Genomic DNA, 22,773 nt, shown 5'->3' on the forward strand with positions numbered 1-22,773 from the left:
TTTTCTTTCCGTTGATCAAAAGTGATGATAGAGCTCCCTCTAAATCTAACTTGACTCATTTAATTGTAATATTCTCTTTCTATATTTTCAGTGATTTATTTGTGTAGGTTCTACTGTCAACAGCAGTAATAATAAAGATAAAAACAAAACTTGAAAGAATATGGGCTTTTAATACCACAAAGATTATTTCACTCTTCTTTTGTCTCATTTCTCTAAGCCAAAATGTCAAAAAAAAAATGTTGACACTATTCTATTTTCCCTGAAGAAGGCAAAAGCACATCTTTAATTAATTTAATTGATTTCTATGAGAGTGGACTGAGCTTGATCACTGGGGTTTATTTCCAAGTGTGTGGGCTATCTATATACACATACACACATATATGTGTACATTTATATATTATATAGTAAGTATACTATATGTTATATTAAACTATATAATATAATAAACATTTATTTGTATAATACATTAAATCATTGCACTCATCTCAGATATTTATATTTATCAACCTGCTTATGAGAAACTAAGTTTTGGTTTATTATTTTTTTATCATTCAATTGCAGTCTTCTTTTGAGGGGTTAATATTTTTAATTAATTTTATGTTTTAATTTACAAATAAAAATTATATGTGTAGTGTGCAGCATGATATTTAGACTATGTATATATTGTCATATGGCAAAATTAAGCTAATAGATATATGCATTAATTCACATTTTTTGTGGTGAGATTGGGAAATGTTGGTCAAAAAGTACAAAATTTCAGTTAAACAGGAGAAATAAGTTCAAAAGATCTATTTATTGTACAACATGATAATTGTAGTTAATAACAATCTATTGTATACTTGAAAATTCCTAAAGAGTATATTTTAATTGCAGTCTTCTTAGTCTTGAGAAAACTAAAGTGCAAACTGAAATGTCAGCTTTAGGGAAGGTGAACACCCTTTTAGTTCACACACTGAAGTAACATGGACCAGAATTTGGTTTTGATGTTCTTGAAACTTTGTAGGTATTTTATGTCCTGTGATAGTACTAGTATGATCACGAAGAGAAGGAATAAGGTTTCTAAATGTATGATACATAACAAGTAGATACTAATAATTGTTAATTAAACTATGATCATTAAAAAGGAATAAAAGCAGCATATTATGAAGTGGTACCTATTGATTTCAATCTTAGATTATGTATTTTTCCCTGAGATGCAATGCTTTGTTTATTCTTGTTTTGTTTTAGTCTTCTAACTTCTTCTTTCTCTTTGTCTCTAACTGCCTCTCTCTGGCTCACTCTCTTTCTCTGGCTCTCTGGCTCATTGTATTCTTTCTTTACTTGTAAATATATGTGAATTAAATGCTATAAATGATGAAACATTTCTCAAAAAATGCATTCTGTAATTTCAAAAGAGCATTTTGTAATTTTATGATCAAAATTCAAAATCAGTGATATATAAATCCCCTAAGTGGAAGTCAATTGTTTATTTTAAAGTATCTTTAAACATTTATTAAATTGTATTGCACATGAAAAAGGGAATTGTACATATACATTCATTTGGTAAAAAATGTATTGCTATTTTAACAATTTATTAAAATTTTTTTGAAAATACTGCTACCTTAATATAAAAAATATTTTAAATGTTTAATGTTGAAATTAATGTGTGGAATAAAAGGTGATTGAATTAATGTTTGGATATTCTTGGAAAACCTGAAAATAACCTTAAAAACTGCACTGATCTCAAGGAAAGCAAGTATTTTTTGTCTATTACTTTCTGTGTGTGTGTGTATGTGTGTGTGTGTGTGTGTGTGTGTGTGTGTGTGTATGTATTTTCCAAATACTGATATGAAAAATTGTAAGTTTGTTTTAAGCAGTTAAGGTGTCATACCATAAGACTGGAATTACTTGGATTGGTAATGTTCAGTAGTTTCATTATGTTAATAACTTTCATTTGTGGAATGCCTGCTAAACATTTCATATTAATTAATCAAGATTTCTATGATATAGCTATTACCATTACCTTTACTTTCCAGATACTGAAACTTAGATTCTGTAATTATCAAGTGATAGAATTGAAATACAGAATCATACTAGAAGGCAGCTTGCATTTGTCTAATTTGATTTGCTTCCTACAATTATATCATACAAATTAGTTTATATTGGATAATATGCCACATTCCAAGGTAATATCTCATTTGTTATGATAATTCATGCAATTAAAACCCAGTACATCCTTTGTAATATTTCTTTTTCTACAAATATATGACTTTTATTATCCATATAAGACATACATTAACAATTTTTAGAAAATTTCTATCAGGTGGTATCTCATTAGCATAAATTATATTATGGTTCCAGGTTTAAATTAAAAAAAATATTTTCCTTTAAAGCACATTGCAGAACTATTTCTTAGCAATGTATTAAAATCTAATTATAAAGCATGCCTTCAGGAGAAAAATACAGTTTCTTGTCTACATAGAATTTTAATAATTGAATTCGTGAGGAAATTAATGCATCCAAATTTATGCTTTCATGATAATACAAAAATTCTTTGTCTCTTGAAAACTACTAAATGAGAATTTTGATAAATTAAAAAATGAATTATATGAAAGTAATTTTTCTGAACTCAGTATGTTCTTAGGTTGTTATTTTGACAAAATGGTGAACTTAATATCTGAGCTATATAATATTAAATTGATAATTAAGCTTACTAGATAAATATTGTATCTTGTGTGTTCATTTGTATTTTGAAAATAAATAGAATATTAGTTGATATGCATTTATTAGTAGAAAATATGATGTTACACATTTTATAGCCCTAATTCAAAGATAAAATAGCAAATCTCTGTATTTATCATTTTATAGAAAGAATAACACTAATGAAATATGTTCTCACATAATTGTGTGTCATATTTCCTAATGAGAATAAGTAGTTAAATAATTACTGATCAATTTTTATGTGTTTTAGTTTTTATTAAAGTGATTCAAAGCATTCCTACTTAGAGTCTTACCTATCTGGTGAGCTGAACTGCTTATGAAGTACCCTGCTTTATCTATATTCTTGTTATTCACCTTTATATCTATTGGTATGCTGTTAGTCTAGTAACATATCTCAACTGAGTCAATCCAGAGTATAAAGCCAACTCAGATACTGATCCTTAAGACCTCTGTCTGGAAGAGAGGGTCTCCATTCCCAATGGAGCCTCAAAAGTGTGGGAGCATTACACGTGAAAACTCATGAGAGTAGTCTCGGGGACAGAATTTATATGCAACTTTGTGCTGAACAGAGTAGGATATCTTGACTGAAAAGCATCTTCTGCATTTCCCTTTCTGCCTACTGCATATTGACTGCCTTTATTACATTTTTCCTGGTACTGTTAAGTTTCAGGCCTTAACTCCTATCATGGTGACTATGTACCTCTTAAATGTATAATGCCCCAATCAAACAAACCGATTACCCTTTATGGTGTGACATAGACATATGACTGCAGTGCCATGCCTCAGTGGGACTGGAGAACATCCAAAATATGTCGATAGGCTATGCAGTTCTGACTGTTGAGTCTTAGAGCATTTTTCTTCTTTTCTGCCAAGAAGGAATGTAAATATAAAAGTGATGCAGACAATGTATTATTTTTAGTATGTTTTACATCAAATACCAGGGCAGCAATGGGAAAAAGAAATAAATGGGTGATGTGATTCTCCACAATACATTTTCTCTATCTTTTATTATGTGCACAACTTGCATTGAATCTGCTGTATCAAAACTTCTTTATTTTTCCTTTCATTTCTATTCTTTCCCACTTAGCCTTTCTTTGCAAATATTTTCTTTTCGTTACAATGTAAATGCTGTAAAACATTAAATTTTAGCTTCTTACATATATATGTATACATATCTGTGCTTTTAATATATTTATATACATATATATATATATTTGTGTTTTTAAAGCTTCTTATTAAAATATATGTTTTAAAGTATACTGCCAAAATAGTTTTTTAAAACCAGATCTATTAATCTGTTAAAATCTGTACTGCTTTTCTTTTGCAGTAACTCCTCTGTTTTCTTTAATGGTGTGCTGAATAGTACCTAGCCTAAATAAAGTCACTCTTATTAACAATTTTACATGTAATACAGTGTTTGATTGTATCTTAAAATGATCTTAATTTTAAATGAGACAGATTACAAAGTTTAGAATGCTTTTTTATTGACATTTTATGAATTCATGTTGAAATATTCTATTAATTCTACATGGACTGTAATATTTAAAACACATTATAAACATTTGTATTAATAATAATTTAATATGAATATAAAAATATTTCCTTAAAAATAATCATTTAAAAATGTAAACAAATTCTACCTGGTAAACTAAATTACATACTTCATATCACAAAATTAATAACACAAACTCAGGCTTAAATATGAAAACAGTGGCACATGACACTAGAACTATACTTTGTTAATATTTATTTACCACAAAAAGAAATTAATATAGTGTAGGAAGCTAGAATAGATCTGCATGTGAGTTTTACCCATCCTTTTGTCTACTAAACTGAAAATACCTGTTTGATTTGTTTTTCATAAAAGGCTATAACTAGTTTAGATGGTTGTTACTCAAGGATTACTAAAATTCTTTTGGATTTGTCTCAATAGCCTCTTTAAGGAGGAAATATATTTAATTTTTCTCCTAAATACAGTTAGGCAAATTACTTCAAATGATCAGGATATATTACCATAATAAAATATTTACAAAACTGAGAAACTTACTACAACTATTGAATTACATAAAAGTTCTGAACTTTTACATGTTAAAAAAAAGCCACAAAATGTTGATTCCCAAATCGATTGTTCTGAACTTTCTTTAAATAATCTAATGTCCCGTAGAAAATCTGAGATAGGTACAGCAGAATCCTGTGAATTATACTTTATATAAATATATTTTCAATCCATATAATTTAAATCCAGTACATTATTTCTAGCAATAAATGTACAGAGCATTTTTCCAGTGTGTTAACTCTAAACTTGTTCACATCTGTTTTTTTAATAATAAGATAAATTGCCAAAAACCTGAGTTCTCAGGCATTTGTATAGCATTTAATTTCATGGAAATCTTCCAATTGTACTGTAGTAGATAGCATTTTTAAAGACCTGCAGTTTCGAGGCAGTAATATTTTTAAAAACTATGTCTAAAAGATACTAAGAGAAGTACATATTTAAAGTAATTAAAAGTCTATTCATTTGCAGAAAAGATACATTCCTGGCCGCATAATTGATATAAAATGATTACTGTATGGCAATAATTGTAGGCTTAAGAAATTTTTAGTTTTTAGTTTCAAAAATTACATTATATCAATCAACACCTTGCAGTTTTATTAGTTTTTTCGGTTTTTAAAAATTTCTTAGCTAAAATAAAGAAAAAATGTTAAGTTTGTGGCTTTTTATTTTGGGACAGGTGAAAATTAGGAGAGTATAATTTGTATTTTTCTTCAATGCTATGTCTTTAGAATTATAAGCTGTAAACAAATGTTACTGGCCATCTCATGAATACTTTGTAAACTCTCTCCTAAGCATGAATGAAATGAGTGTTGGAGAAATGCAAAATTTGGTGAGCACTTTGAGAAAAATAATCTTGGGTCCTAAACTGTTAAGAAGGTGGATGAAGGTTTTTATCTTAAAGAGGCACAGGAAGTATTTATAGTTGCAAATTTTGTAAACTAAATACCCAGGGAGGTCAGAGGAGCAAACCTATCTGAAGTTGAGTCAGACAGAGGGAAACATTTAGGGAGTTTTGGTCAGATCCAGGTCCCTCTGATTTCTAAGAGAGAAAGTGGTGGCAAAGAGTTCACAACAATTATTTGGTAGGTTTCCTTCTCAAAAGCATTTCTCTGTAAGCATTTTGCTGGTTAAAGACATATTTGGATTAAAATGATCCCTATTAAAATGTAAATACTCTCTTGGAGAATCAAACATGTTCACAGATTAGCACTGTGAATGATTTACATGGGATAATCAGATTGCTTTCCTTCTGGCTGAGAATGTGCTCTGGGAATTCGTATGTTGATTGGATGTTTAGAAGAGAGAAGGAATTATAATTCTTTTGCATGACAGACTTAGGAAGTCAGACCTGGTAGGCTGCTACCATCAGGGACATTGCATTTGGACAAGACAAACATGACTTTCTTTTTTCATGTCGTTTTGGATTCTGGGTATAGCAACTATTATAGTTGTAGAAATTCATCCTGTGTCTTTATTTGCAGAAGGCTCAAAGATTTTTTTTTTAAGTAGTGGGGTAGTTTATGAACTCACTCATATATAAATGAGAGCAATTTTCATGCACTCTCTATGTAATTATCTTAGGTTTAGTCTTCTGAACCAAGAGAATGAGCAGAAATAAACAGATCATATTTTAAAAACTTGCACGTCTAAGGAATTTTAAAGCAGCAAAGTAATGTTTCAGTGAATAGGCAACTTTGTGTAAAAACCCAGAGAGTAAATATTTTAGGCTTTGCATACCATAGGTCTTAGTAGCAACTGCTCAACTCTGCATATATAGAGCTGAAAGCAGTCATAGACAGCAGTAGAGGCTAGACAGTAAGAAATGGGTATGGCTGTGTTCCAGCACGATTTTATTTTCATAAACAGGTGGCAGAACAGATTTGGTCCATGGGCATAGTTTGTCGATTCTAAGTCCATGGGAACATTTGGTGATGTAAAGACGGCTCTAATATACCTAACTTTTTCATGGTCTACCTGAGTTAGTGCTCTAGTTGCACACATATGGTGATATGCACAATGTAAAAAGGAGACTAAGAATCTGTCAATAAACTTGAAAGTGACAAGAAAAGAAAGGCTCTCTAGACAGAAATGTCTTTAGAGTTGAAAAGGGCAATTCATTAGCTGATTAGAGCTTGACTGCATTGAGAATAGCTGACTCCCTTTTTGGTAATTTTCTCTTCATCAATCTTGTGAAGCTTTTGACCTGTGCATTAGAAGGAAGATTCCCAGGCTCACAGCTGACAATCATTACTAAACCTGATGCTTTTCCCATTGTAAGTGAATAAATTGGTGTTCCAGTATAAACAAAGGTATCCTGTGATTTTGATTAGCTGAGTTAATCCCTTGTAGCCTAATTAATTCTGGATGAATTTTTAAATTTGTTTCTAGATTTGCATAGCTAAGGCCCTGTCTTTGGACCCCGTGAAGAACTGCTAGAATGAACAGCCAGTGTTCAATTCCCCATATTTTACATGTATTTGCTGCAAACTACTAAAGGAACACTCACTGTAAAACTTCATAGTGAAGGAAAATTCTGTGGATCCTAGTTTCAGTTTTATCAGTAACAGCAGTGTGTTATTAGGCAAATAACAATCTCTTTTAGCTGAATTGTTTTAATTAGGCAAACAATATTAAAGTCTTTCTTAGTCTGAAAGGCTCAAATTCTACTCCACCACATGAAGGGATAAGTTCATTAATTTAGCTCTGACTGACTGTAATTTAAAACATAGTGAAAAATGTTCAATTTATTAAAGGCAGAGCAAATAATATGTCATTTGATTGACTCCAGCATTAATGTCCCGGGGTTTCCTTGAGATAAGTTGAAGAAATGAACGCAGGTTAACATTCTTCTCTTACATCTGTAATAGCTTTTCAACATGGCACTGAACACATTTGTTAACATACGGGAAATGGGTATTGATTAACTGATTGCTTCACCCTGACTAGCAAATGAAAATTCACAGTGAACTCTTCTGATTAAATTCTTTCCTTCATGTGTGTATCCAGTTGCTCTCCCCAGTCTACCACATAGAATTTCATTAGTAAGAGAAAATATTGAAACTTAAAAAAATATATTAAAGCTGGTAAGTTAATTCTGTATGTCATGCATTCAATATTTTACAAGTCTAGAATATAATGTCAATTTTTTTTTCAAATCAAACATGGTATTTACATCAATAAATCATAGAGGAAAAAATGCCTAATTTTTAAAAATATTTCATTGATATTTTTATAAGGAAAAGAGTGATTATGTTTGATGTCTTTTTTCTTGTGTACATGTATTTAAATACAACCTTAAGTATACTTAGTTTTTATGTGATAATAAAACTAAATTATAAACATCTTATGATCTATCTTACCTATGGTCTATAAATGGCCTTAGTTTTCCTCTTGTTATTAGTTAGTATCTATTAAAATGAAATCAATATTATTTTGTGTACATAAAATACGGTCATCACCAAAACTAAGATCCTTTAGTTTTCTCCTCTGATCATACAGGATTTTTATAGTTTTTTGTTTAATATTTAGGTCCGTGATGGACTTTCAGTTAGTTTCTCTGAATGCATAGTGCTTTTGTCTAGTGTCATTTTTTTTTTAATGTGAATGTCCATTTGTTCTAGAATAATTTGTTTAAAATGTTACTTTTCCACCTTGCATTGTCATTTCTCCTTGTCAGATATCAGTTCACTATATTTATTTGGATCTATTTCTGGCCTCACTATTCTGTCCCATGATCTACTTGTCTATTCTTTCACCAGTACCACACTGTCTTGATTATTGTAGCTTTATAATAACTCTTGGAGTCAAGTACTACCAGACCTCTAATATTGCTTTTCGCCTACAACATTCGTTCGTCTTGATCTTTTGCCTTTCTATACAACTCAGGATCAGTTTGTTGATATCCACAAAATGACTTGCTGGGATTTTGACTGGGATTGAATTAAATGTATAGATGAAGTAGAGAAAAGCTAAAATCTTGATAATACTGAGTTTTGGTTTTCATGAGCATGGATTATCTCTTTATTTACTTCTTTAATAAATTCAGCAGAGTTATAAATATTTTCTTATATATATCTTTTATGTTTTGTTTTCCTCTTTAGCTTGTTGATATGATGGGTAAATTTAATTGATTTTTAAATGTTGACTCAGTCTTGCACACCTGAGACAAATACTGAAGTGTCATGGTGTATAATTTTTTTTTTTTTTTTTTTTTTGAGAGAGAGTCTCCCTGTGTCACCCAGGCTGGAGTGCAGTGGTGAGATCTTGGCTCACTGCAACCTCCGCCTCCTGGGTTCAAGTGATTCTCCTGCCTTTGTCTCCTAAGGAGCTGGGACTACAGTCACCCGCCACCATGCCCAGCTAATTTCTTTTGTATTTTTAGTAGAGATGGGGCTTCACTATGTTGGCCAGGTTGGTCTTGAACTCCAGACTCTGTCATCCATCTGCCTTGGCCTCCCAAAGTGCTGGGAGTACAGGCATAAGCCACCACTGTGCCTTGGCCTGTATATTTCTTTTCATATGTTATCGGATTCTATTTGCTAATATTCTGTTGAGGATTTTTGTATCTATGCAAAAATAGAAGAGAGAAGAGAGATTTTTCTGCAGCTTTCTTTTCTTGTAATGCTTTTGTCTGGTTTTGGTATTAGATAATAATGACCTCATATGATGAGTTAGAAAGTATTTATTCTGCTATCTTATGAAAGAGAGTGTAGAGGATTGATAAATTTTCTTCCTTAAAACGTTTGTTAGAATTTATCAATGAATCCATCTGGGCTTGAAACTTTTTGCTTGGAACGGGTGATTAATAAGTAATACGATTTCTTTTATAAGTATAGGCCTATCCAGATTGCCAGTTTCTGCTTGAATGAGTTTTAGCAGATTGTGTCTTACAAAGAATTGGTTCATTTAATCTAGGTTAACAAATTTGTGGGTGCTGAATTTTTGGTTTAATTTTTATTATCCTTTAAATGTCTATGGGATTTGTAATAATGCTGTATTTTATTTCTGATGTTAGTAATGTTTACCCTGTTTCTTTTTTTCTGAGTTACTCTGGATTGAGGGTTATTGGTTTCAGCTTTCAAATAATCAACTTTTTTTCATAGCTTTTCTGTATTGATTGTTTTTTCAATTTTATTTTATTTTTTCCTGTTCTAATATTTATTGTTTTTACCTGCATACTTTGGATTTAATTTGCTCTTTTTTTTATTTCCTAAAGTAAAAGCTTAGATGATTTATTTTCAAACTTTCCTCTTTTCTCATATATGTATTCAATGCCTGAATCTTTTCAAAATGATTGTTTTCTCTCTTCTCACCTATTATAATCAAGGACTTGAAGTCCTTCCTCTTTGCATTTTTCATCTCTAATGTGTTGAGAATGTTTGCATAATGATCACAAGATGGCTAACAAAGCTTAAATTATCTCTTCCTCATATGAGAGTGAGGGATTGTGTTATATAAGCTCTTCTCTCCTGGGTCTGCAATAGCCATGATTTCAACGGCAGGATTCTCCCCACTCCACACCTCCATCTGGGAACCAGAGGGGTTTCAAATACAAAGTTCTTTGTCTGGGTTTCCCCCTGCCTGTGGACTAGGTGGAGAAAGCCAGGTGAGGTTCCTTTATCCCAGAAAATCCTACGAAAGCTCCAGGAGGACAGGGCTCTATTACTCAGAGTTGTGGACCAAGTAGCCTATCTGGTATCAGAGTCAAAGACCAATCTTTGACTTCAAACTCCAGAGAAAGTTTGAAAGAACTCCTCTCATTGGACAAGAACATGAATGGGGCAGGAGTAACTCACAGGTTAAACCCTCAGCTGTTCCTACCTACAGGGATTCCTTCTCTGGGTCCCCTCCCATGACAGCATGGGAGCTGTCTTCTTTCTCTGCCTCTCTCTCTCTTTTTCTCTCTCTCTAATAAATCACTTTTCTGCAAACCCCCTTTGGTCCACTATATTTATTTGAATGGGAAGCTCACCATGCCTCCAGGGTCCTGCCCCCACTCTTCAGGGTTAGCAAGGCCAAGAACCTATGTTGTCTAGTGGTTAGCATTTAGTGCCTGTCACCCAGACAGCCCATGTTCAACTCCCAGTGTGGGAACCGGGCAATCCACCTGAAATTTTGCTCCCCCAGTTACAAGAGCATCACAGGTAGAAAAATCAAAATCAAAATCAAAATCGGTATCTACTTCACGGGGCAGTTATGAAGATTCAATGAATCAAATGCTTGGAACAATGACTAGCAAATAATATGTGTTAAGTTCATGCTGACAATTATTTCTTTTACCTATGTCCTACAAGGAGTAAATCAGTTGTAAAGAGATTTTAAACTTAATATAATAAATATTGCAATGTCAATACCTTACTATTCCAAGCTATATGCTCATAATGCTAAAATCATTCTGTTGTCTGCATCCACGAATTTTTCCAAATCATAAAGTTAAAATTAGCTTGACTACTTTGAGTGGCCACTCAATTCTCTCTGTTAGTACAGTTTTTGTTAGGTCAGGTTTCACATGGAAACTATTCTGCATAATACAGAATTGTTTTCCAAGTTGTGTGTGTCACACATATCTTTGAACAAGTAGACTGATCCTTTACTTATTTTACTTCAAAATTCAAATGTATATAATTCATTTGAAAGAGAAAAAATTAATGAAATTGAACAAATCCCTTTAAAGATAATTGTACATTTATAAGAACACTAAAAGAATGTCAGTTATGAATTTAAAAAGAAAATGAGATTCACTATTGTTAATATGTAAAACTGCTTGAAGTAATATCAAAATATAGTTCTGTCTTTAGTATTGTACTATCCTTATTGTAGAATAAAAAATATAATGAAATAAAAAACAAAATTTCAATTTTGCACAAGAATTTTTTCTTCATTGTTTCCCAGAAAAACTTTCATTGAAAAATCTTTTAGTCATATATTTCTATAACTTCTCAATCTTCACTAATAGCATAGGAAGAAATTACCATTTTACCCTAGTTGCTAAATGTTTTTGTTTATATTTGTGATTATAAGTTCTCCTAATTACTTTCAGCAGTTTTGGCAGAAATAATTCTATTCTCAATTTTATATTCAGAACTTTTCTTTCTACTGGCCCCTTTTTCTCAGGATAAACTCCAGATTCTTTTAACCTATTCTGTATCATACTGTTCTCTCCCCATATATGGCTTCCCTTTCTTCTCTGTCCTGTATATTAAAGGTGTCTTTAAAAAGTATGTGTTCTTACTTCCGTTATCTCTTTATAACAGCTAAACACTCTGCCTTTTTCTATGTCAAAACTCTAAGCTTCTGCAAGGGATATGGCTAACTTGGTCCTTGGAAATGGGTTGACCAGGAATGTTTGCTAGATGAGGCTTCATTTACTAATGGAGCAAGTTTATAATATACATTTACACTTTTGTTCATGGTATATAAGAATTTATGTTGCTTCCTATTTTTCTCAACAGTTATTCTCATTCGACTTTTAAATTCAAGCCAGTCTGAAGGGTTTTGGTTTAAAAATTCGTCTCCCTAATTGCATAGATAATTCAACAATTTTCAGATTTTTCTTAGTCATATAGACTAATTCACAAAGCACTTGTTGAAGTCTTTTGTCGATTTCCTGATTGTTTTGTTAATGAGTTGTTTAACTTTTTCTTAGTGATGTGTAGAAGAATGCATTTGAAATATAAGACTTTTGTTAGTTTTGTGGGTTACAAGGTTCTTCTGCTTGGTGACTTGTGGTTTTGATTTTTCAGTAGTATCTTTTGAGGAATAGATATTTTAAATTACAACGTAGTCAAACTTATAAATCACTTTCTTTATGATGAATTCATTTGTGTCTGGTTAACAAAATCTTTTTCTACCCAATGTTATAAATATTATATTATTTGGTATTCTTGCACTATCAAAGTTTACTGTTAAAGTTTAACATTTGTATTTAATTTTTTTCTTCTTTTTAATTTTATTTATTTTTGTTGTTGTCCACTCCTTGCATCTGTGAGTGTTCATCTAGAATCATTTTTCTTCTGTCCGAAGAACATTTTTAGAATTTACTTTAAGGCAAGTTTACTAGACATGCATGTTCTTTCTTCTATTTTTTGAAAATATATTAATTTTATTTTAATTCTAAGATCAATTTTTATTTTGTTGCATAATTTCCAGTATATCATTCTACTGTTTTCTTGTTTTACTTTTGCTGATGAAATGTTACCTGTCTAATTCTACTGACCATATAGCCAGGCTGTATCTTTTAATTTGCAAAATTTTAAGATTTCTCTCTGTCTTGCATAGTTTTTTTTTTTTTTTTTTTTTAAGAAAAAGTTTTACTTTAGGTTCAGAGGTACACGTGCAGGTTTGTTGCACTGGTAAATTGAGCATTCCTAATTTTGTTTAATTTCATTGTTTAGTGACTGACACAATTTGGTTGTGTCTCCACATGAATCTCAACTTGAATTATATCTCCCAGAATTCCTGCATGTTGTGAGAGGGACCCAGGGGGACGTAATTGAATCCTGGAGGCTGGTCTTTCCCTTGTTATTCTCATGATAGTGAATAAGTCTCACGAGATCTGAAGGGTTTATCAGGGGTTTCCGCTTTTGCTTCTTCCTCATTTTTCTCTTGCACTGCCATGTAAGAAGGGCCTTTTGCCTCCCAACATTATTCTATCCATGCCCTGCCCAGTCATGTGGAATTGTAAATCCAGTTAAGCCTCTTTTTCTTCCCAGTCTCAGTTATGTCTTTATCAGCAGCATGAAAACTAATATGGTAAACTGGTACGAGTAGAGTGGGGTGTTGCTGAAAAGATACTTAAACATGTAGAAGCAACTTTTGAACTAGGTATCAGGCAGAAGTTGAAACAGTTTGGAAGGCTCAGAAGAAGACAGGAAAATGTGGGAAAGTTTGTAACCTCCTAGAGACTTGTTGAATGGCTTTGACAAAAACGCTAATGGTGATATGAACACAATAATGTCCAGACCGAGGTGGTCTCAGACGGAGATGAGGCAGTTGTTGGGAACTGGAGCAAAGGTGACTCTTGTTATGTTTTAGCAAGGAGACTGACAGCATTTTTCCCCTGCCCTAGAGATTTCTGAAACTTTGAACTTGGGAGAGATGATTTAGAAAATCTTGCAGATGAAATTTCTAAGCAGTAAAGCATTTAAAAGGCTACTTGGGTGCTGTTGAAAGTATTCTATTTTAAAAGGGAAACAGAGCATAAAGGTTAAATAGAAACCCATTTTCTGGGGAGAAACTCAAGCTGGCTGCAAAATTTGCGTACAGAGCAAGGAGCATAATATTAATCCCCAAGACAATTGGGAAACTGTCTCCAGGCCATCTCAGAGATCTTCACTGCAGCCCCTCCCATCACAGGGCCAGAGCCCAGGAGGAACAAGTGGTTTCCTGGGCTGGGCCCAGGGTTCCTGTCCTGTGTGCAGGGTAGGGGCTTGGTGCCCTGTGTCCCACCCACTCCATGGTTGAAAGGTGACAATATACAGCATGGGCTGTGGCTTCAGAGAGTGGAAGCCGCCGGGCAGCTTCCACATGGTGTTGAGCCTGTGGGTGCACAGAAGTCAAGAACTGGGGTTGGGGAACCTCCGTCTAGATTTCAATGGATGTATGGAAATATCTGGATGCCCAGGCAAAAGTTTGGTGCAGGGGCAAGGCCCTAATGAATAACCTCTTCTAGGGCAGTGTGAAAAGGAAATGTGGGCTTGGAGCCCCCACAGAGAGTCCCGACTAGGGCACAGCCTAGTGGAGCTGTGAGAAGAGGGTCACTATCCTCGAGAACCCAAAATGGTAGATCCACTGACAGCTTGCAACATGCGCCTGGAAAAGCCACAGACATTCAGTGCCAGCCTGCGAAACCAGCTGGGAGGGAGGCTGTACACCTGTAAAGCCACAGGGGCTGACCTTCCCAAGAGCGTGGGAACCCAACTCTTGCATCAGCGTGACATGGAAATGAGACTTGCAGTCAAAGGAGATCATTTTGGAGCTTTAAAATGTGACTGTCTCACTGAATTTTGGATTTGTATGGCCATGTAACCCCTTTGCTTTGGCCAATATCTCCCATTTTGAATGGCTCCATTTACTCAATACCTGCACCCTCACTGTATCTAGGAAGTAACTAGCTTATTTTGGTTTTAAAGGGTCATAGGAGGAAGGGACTTGCCTTGTCTTGGATGAGACTTTGGACTGTGAACTTTTGGGTTAATACTGAAATTAGTTAAGACTTAGGGGGACTGTTGGGAAGGCGTGATTGGTTTTGAGATGTTAGGACATGAGACTGAGAGGGGCCAGAGGAGGAATGATATGGTTTGGCTGTGCCCCACTAGAATCTCAATTTGAATTGTATCTCTTAGAATTTTCTTATATTGTAGAAGGAACCAAGGCAGAGGTAATTGCATCATGGGGGTGGGTCTTTCCTGTGCTATTCTCATGATAGTGAATGAGTCTCATGAGATCTGATGGGTTTATCAGGGGATTCCACTTTTGCTTCTTCCTCATTTTTCTCTTGTGGCTGCCATGTAAGAAGTGCCTTTCACCTCCTGCCATGATTCTTAGGCCTCCCCAGTAAGTTCATTTAAATCTCTTTTTCTTTCCAGTCTTGAGGATGTCATTATCATCAGCTTGAAAACGGACTAATACAGTGACTCCGTGTGAATTAATATAGTTTTTTGTTTGCTTTGCTTGAAATTTGATGTGCTTCTTCAATCTATTGATCAGTGTCTTTTACATTTATGGAAAACTGTCACCTGCTATTTCTTCAAATGCTACTTCTCCATTTTTTCTGTTTTCTCATTCTGGTATTCAAAAGAACCCTGGTTTCATTAGCCTAATCTGGTTTTTGTTTTTTATTCTATAAAGTTTCTTTTAATCTCTTTTCTAGTTTACTGTTTCTCTTTTTAGCTGTGTGTAATCTGACCTTAAGTACATACATTTAATTATTAATTTTACTTAGGATACTTTTTACTTTTATAATTTCTAACTGATGTCACAAACTTGTGATGTTCATAGTTCTATTTTTTTGGTCAACATTTCTAATTTCTAACCTGGAATTTTATTTTCATAAACATTATACATTTTACAATCTTACTGGATTGCTTTTACTGTTATGTATTGTTTCTGCTCCTTCTCATCATGTATTCTTCTCTTTTGGTGGGCCATATAATAGCTTATAGTTTTCTGGTTATTGTAAATACAGAGTTGTTTATAAGAAGGATTGGATTAATGTAACGATGTTAACTTACTCCAGAGAGGTATTTTTTTAAGATATCTAGATAAGAGTGTTGCAGTTCATGCATTCGGTTGCAGATGGTGGCACCTTAAAGTACTAGCACAGAGATGGACACACTCCATTATTTTCCCTATCCCATATTCCTGGAAAGCAATAAACCACATAAGAACATCTAAGTATCTCTGTTATCTCTTCAAAATGAAAAATACTCAGCTCAATGTGTGATTCCAGGTATAATCTCATCTCTGAGTTACAGTTCTCTTCAGAACATAGACTGAGCAATTTCTCACTATCCTGTTATTTCTCTAATGCTTTTAAGATTACATTATTTGTGTGACATGGTAAAAGCCACATAAAACTGCATACCTCAACTATACCTCTGCTTTCTGTTGAAACTGCTCTCTGTAACCCTGATGTGAGAGGCAAGCAGTCCAAACCCACGCCATCTTGGCCCCTGCGACTTGTAATAAGTAACTAAGGTCTGTAATTTCCACCCTACCCAGGCAATGTGTAAACTAACCCTTATCTTGACTTCTGTGAACCACTTAAGTAACAATCGGAATGTCCGAAGCCCCTCACCCTCACCCCCATCCAGGAGGTGGTTTACAGAATGTCCAAAGTCCACTGACCCTCAGAATGTCCAAAACCCCTCGCCCCACCCCTGCCCAGGTGGTGGTTTATGGGCATAAAAGGTCTTGACACTCTCCTTTCGGCCACGGGTTAGAGAGACTCGAATCCTCTGTGGCCACCGGCAATAAGTGACCTTCTGAATTGGCTTACTTTTGTCTCAGTGGTGATGCTGTACTCACTCGGTTGCAATATTTGGAGGCCCAGCGAGAGTTTTCATCATGCTGACAAACCCACAGAGCCTTGCCCTGGTGGCCGTTTCCCTCCCCAGGGTCCCCAAGGGGAGGCACTCCCTGAGATATTCTGGGGCCCCAGGGTTCCAGCCCCTTGGTGACTGGGCGACTGCGCAGCCAACATTTACCCAAAATTCCTCAAGCTCTCCGGAACTTCCGGAGGTAAGTCAGGTCTGGAAATCGGAGGACTGGTCTGTCAGGGGCTTAGGTCAGGAGACTGGACACGGTCGTTAATCTCTGACTAGACAAGCCTACCGTGAGACGTCACTGGAGGCTCAGGTAGTTTAGTTTTCGGTTGTCTTCCATAACCTCTGTGTGAGTGTGAGAGCGAAAGTGTATATGTGTAGTCCCACGGCCGGCAGGCTACGGGGCTTGTGTGGGCCTTCACCTGGGGTTCCACAGGGATGTCATAGGGCATAATGGTGATTCACCCTAGCAGTGACCACGCCCGGGGTTTATAGGGGTACACCTTAGCCAAGAAGTTCTGAAACATCCATCCGGGGACCTGGAAGGGCAGGCATCAGACTGGTCTCCCTCAGGGGACACCCACCCTATGTCCGTCTATCTTTTGTGTGGCCTGTCTTTATTGTAAGTCCTCTAGTTTCCTGAGGCAGTTACTAGCTGATATACAGTGGTTTAGACCTGCTACTCTTGAGGTGGATAATATTCTCCATTGCCTAAGTGACCATTGACTTCAAGGAACTCTAATTGAGTTTACATCCCTGAAAATAATTCTGTTCTCTTTCCTTTTCTTCTTCCTCTTCTATCACTGAGGCCTCATTCTTCCTCTTTTTCAAGTCCGAGAGAAAATTCTGGCCCCGATGATTTGGGCGTAGCTTTTTCTCTGTCTTAGGGAATCAAACCTTAAATAAAAATCTACCGGCCCTCTTCGCCCTTTTAGGGTGAAAAAGGAGTAACTGTCTCTTCTCTCAAAAAAAAAAAAAAAAAAGAGAGACAGAAAGACAAAAGGGAGAGAGACAGAGAGGGGGGAGGGAGAGAGAGACAGAGAAAGTAGGAAGAAAAAGAGACGAAAAGAAGAAAAAAGAGAGAGAATGAGAAAACAGAGAGATAGGGAGAGATGAATTTAACGCTTTTTAGGGTCCCAGTGTCAAGGCGACCAAAAGCCTCAGGGGCGGGGAACTCGCAGCCGGCCCAGCGGTGGCGAGCTCAGTTTTAAACTGACGCAAAAAACTTTTTTTTTTCTCTGCCAGCCACCAGCCAGCCCGGGTTTCAGGCAGGCCACACTGCCTTGGGGTGCAGTATTTGCATCCAAAATACGGCTTAAGGAAGGTTTCTGCCCACCTTTAATGCAAATGGCCTGCTAGGACAGTAGTTAAGGTGCAGGGCCTGCAGCTGCAAGGTTGTTGGATCCTCAGTGAGGCCAATCTTAAATGGAGGAAAGCCTCTTGGGGAAATTTAGGAGCTGAAGGCTGTATAGGATTTTATGTTTTGTATAATTTGTCTTGCTTAGGATTGGCTCTCTCTACAGCAGAACTTTTCCATCTGAATTGGTGAAAAAAATAACAAAAAACCAGATGGGATCTTCTAGTTCCCAGCCCTGTACCCCCCTCCAGTGCATGACAGCCAATTTCAAGGCTAGATTTTCAGGCCAATTTGGGGTAAAACTAACCCCGAAAAAACTCCGCACCCTGTGTAAATTGGAGTGGCCATCATTTGAGGTGGGGTGGCCAGACTCCAGGACATATAATCCCAAGGCAACCCATGCTGTATGGAATGTGGTGACAGGCTCCTCTGGGCACTCAGATCAGTTTCCATACATTGACCAGTGGCTAGGCTTAGTTCAACAGCCCCCCTCTTGGCTTAAACGCTGCATAAAGCATGCTGGATTACAAGCTATGCTGGCAGGCCCTAAGGGAGTCCCTTCTGCGCCAGTCATACTTCCCTCCCCAGCGGAGAATCAGGAATCACCTACACCCTACTCAAGGCCATCTGAACCAGGGCCTCAGCACCCACCGGACGGGAACTAACCCATGTCCCCGCTGCACACCTGCAGCAGGTCTCCACACACACCTGCAGTCCTTCCTCTCCGAAAGGCGCCCCCAATGGGAGAAGACAATCGGGGTCGCCCATTCTTTGTTCACATCACCTTCTTGTCAAGTGATTTATATAACTGGAAGGTAATAGAAATTAAAAAGAGGGCTGAAACACCAGGTGCCGGAATAAGCTTTATTAAGAGCAAGGGAAAAGCTGCTGGCCTGCACCCAAAATTGGTGTGTAGCACCCATGGTGTGGCAAAAGGGATTTTTATGGCTTGCAAGCCGGCAGATGCATCCAGTGTGAGGGGCTGTGCAGGAGGGGAGGTGGGAACTGCTGAGTTTAATAGTTCCCAGGAGAGGGTTGTGGTTGGGAACTGCTAAGATGGTGAGAGGCGGAGGGTTAGGGACCTGCTGAGATGGAAAGTTCCCCAGGAGTGGGTTGTGCTGGGAGGCTGGGGAGCTTGAGGCGGTGGCGGGGTTTTAACATGGAGTAAGTTCTGTAAGAAGGCTCAACATATCCCCTTCTCTGAGAAACCCTAGGCTTTGACAGGGCCCTTGGAATCTGTACTCCAGACTCATAGCCCCACTTGGGATAACTGTCAAAAATTATTACTGATTCTGTTCACCACAGAGGAAAGAGGCAGAATTAGACAGGAAGCCCTGAAAGCCATCATAGGTCCAGGGGGAGGAACAGTAGAAGAGAACCAGGACCGAATTGAAGAGGTTTTTCCCTCTACCCGACCCCAATTGGGAACCCAACACCTTGGGGGGTCACCAGGCTCTGGACACTTTTCACTGGTGTATTTTAGCGAGGGTTAAGAGGGTGGCTAGGAGGTCCATCAACCTCTCCAAGGTAGAAACAGTGACTCAGTGTCTGCAGGAGTCACCGGCTGCTTTCCTGGAATGCCTACAAGAGGCGTACCGAGCCTATACTCCTATAGACCCTGAGGCCCCGGAAAATCAACGGGCCATTAATTTAGCCTTTGTCTCCCAGTCAGCCCCAGATATCAGGAAAAAGTTACAAAATCTAGATGGATTCCAGCGAATAAATTTAATCCAATTGCTGGAAATTGCCCAGAAGGTTTTTAATAACAGAGATGCTCCTGGAGTCGTATAAGACAAAAAAGTTACTAATGCAGTAATAGCAGCCCTTCAGAAGACATGAGTCATTTCATGAGAGCAGGGGGCCTTGCAAAAGGGCACCCGGGGTGTCTGGCCTCCGTTAGGAAGAAACCAATGGACATACTGTAAAAAAGAGAAACATTAGAAAAAATGAGTGCCCCAAGAGGAAAAGACTAGTAACTGCTTAGGAAAAGCCATGGAGGGCTATCCTCAATTTAAAATGTCAGGATTGACAGGGCCAGGGTTCTTATTTGTTAAGCACCCTGGAGCCCAGGGTTATTTTAAAGATTGGAAGCAAACTATCAGTCTTTTCATAGACAGCAGGGCAGCCCACTCAGTCCTTACTCAGCCTCTGGGACCACTATCCAGTAAAACAGTCATCCAGGTGGCCACAGGAAAGACCACGACCAGTTCATGGACCACAAATCGAGTCATTGACTTAAAAAACGGAACCAACCCTAATGCCCATTGATGATAGACTGGACAGGGAAAATGTGGCACATATACACCATGGAATATTATGCAGCCATCAAAAATGATGAGTTCGTGTCCTTTGTAGGGACATGGATGAACCTGGAAACCATCATTCTCAGCAAACTGACACAAGAGCAGAATATACAACACCACATGTTCTCACTCATAGGCTGGTGTTGAACAATGAGAACACATGGACACAGGGAGAGGAGCACTACACACTGGGGTCTATTGGGGGGAAATAGGGGAGGGACAGCGGGGGGTGGGGAGTTGGGGAGAGATAGCATGGGGAGAGATGCCAGATGTAGGTGATGGGGAGGAAGGCAGCAAATCACACTACAACATGTGTACCTATGCAACAATCTTGAATGTTCTTCACATGTACCCCAAAATGCAATAAAATAAATAAATAAATAAACAGGAGAAAAAAAAAAAACGGCACCGTTACCTATTCCTTCTTAGTTTTGACAGAGTGTCCGTACCCACTCCTAGGACAGGACTTACTTCACAAACTTCAAACAAATATTTCTTTCTATGAGAGTCAAGCTTGTTTCTCGGTTCCTCCTCCCTTGGCTTTTAGGACACCTCAGCAAATCCTCATCACCTGTGCCCTGTCAGATAAGTATCTTTTGCAGAAAGCTTTATCCTCAGAGGCAAATCAACCACCAACATCAGACCTCCTCCGCCAGTTCCAAGAAAATGTACCGGGAGTATGGGTTAAGACAAATTCCTCAGGCTTGGCAAGCCGCGGTACCCCACTTGTGGTCCAGCTATCGGCAACATCAACTCCAGTCCAGAATCCGGAGGAGGTACTGTATACTGATGGCAACAGCTTCATGGTCAATGGAGTCAGTCCTTACAGGCGCTCCACCCTGTTCAATCCCAGGTATGCCAGCTCATTAAGGACACCTGTCCCACCCCATTGGACCTCGAAGACCAGCCAACACACCACTCCGAGCCATGAAACTCTGTCTTTGTTAAAAAATTGGCCACCTCCGGCCTCACCCCCTGTTGAAACAGACCCTACACAGTTATCCTGACCACACCCACCACACTCAAGGTGGACGGACTAACGGCCTGGATTCATCACACCCATGTCAAGACTGCCCCAGCGGAAGAACAATGGAGTGTCAAACACTCATCCCCTGGTTCACTAAAGCTAGGACTTGTGCGCTCTTTGTTGTCACCACCGTCGTCACCCTAATCTGTGCTGTAAATCCCTATAGCAAACCCCTCTTAGAACAAACAAACAATACTAACTTATTGGAGGAATTAATGATTTAATTCCTGTAAATAAAACAAGGAGGGAATGTGACATGGTAAAAGCCCCATAAACCTGCATACCTCAACCATACCTTGGCTTTCTGTTGAAACTGCTTTCTGTAACCCTGATGTGACAGGCAAACAGTCCAAACCCACGCCATCTTGGCCCCTGCGACTTGTAATAAGTAACTAAGGTATGTAATTTCCACCCTACCCAGGCAATGTGTAAACTAACCCTTATCTTGACTTCTGTGAACCACTTAAGTAACAATCGGGATGTCGGAAGCCCCTCACCCTCACCCTCGCCCAGGAAGTGGTTTACAGAATGTCCAAAGTCCACTGGCCCTTGGAATGTCCAAAACCCCTCGCCCCCACCCCTGCCCAGGAGGTGATTTACGAGTATAAAAGGTCTTGACACCCTCCTTTCGGGGCCATGGGTTAGAGAAACTCGAGTCCTCTGTGGCCGCCAGCAATAAACGACCCTCTGAATTGGCTTACTTTTGTCTCAGTGGTGAATTTGCGCTCACTAGCTTACAACATTTGTATTTGATTCATACTGTTTACGTGTCTGTTTGCTGCAGTTTCACTTCTTCTATGAATATGTTAGTCCAATTTATGTAGTCTCTTGTTACCAAAACAAACTTTCTGGAACATTGTTTTAATTTTATAAGACCAATGATAATAAAAGCATATAATATTTAACAGGTAGATATTTAGTCTCAAAGATTCTAGGCATTTTATCATAATAAATTTGTGTATATATTGGCATGTCTAAATTATGCAAGAATTAACATTTATTTTGAAATCACCTATTTCTTGACAAAAAATGCCATTAGAATTTCCCTGTTAGTTAAAAACCTTGTTATTAAGTAATGTGGTTATCTTAATATAAGAATAATTAACTTACTCCATTTATGGTTTCTAAGTGATTTTCTTTTTTTGATCTATTTCTGACTTAATATTATATTACTGCCTGCATTTAATTAGCAGTTTCTTTACTGAAGTAGAGAAAGGTAAAGTGCTTGTTATTAGGAAATATAACTGACAAAATTTATTCTAGGCTTCATTTTTTAATAGGAATTA

At 37.0% G+C, this 22,773-nt stretch overlaps 1 protein-coding gene and 1 long non-coding RNA gene across 5 annotated transcripts in view; both read left to right on the forward strand.

The window, feature by feature from the left end:
• The window catches only part of FSTL5 (follistatin like 5), an 826,955-nt gene that overhangs the window by 511,076 nt on the left and 293,106 nt on the right, over positions 1 to 22,773 (forward strand). The window lies entirely within an intron of this gene.
• On the forward strand, positions 13,681 to 21,138 carry LOC108302394. The gene is made up of 3 exons (XR_001824323.2): positions 13,681 to 13,691; positions 13,764 to 13,768; positions 21,063 to 21,138. It is a non-coding gene; the product is annotated as an uncharacterized LOC108302394 (long non-coding RNA).

The sequence above is a fragment of the Cebus imitator genome, unplaced genomic scaffold (assembly GCF_001604975.1).
Source record: "Cebus imitator isolate Cc_AM_T3 unplaced genomic scaffold, Cebus_imitator-1.0 Scaffold40, whole genome shotgun sequence".
Lineage (NCBI taxonomy): Eukaryota > Metazoa > Chordata > Mammalia > Primates > Cebidae > Cebus > Cebus imitator.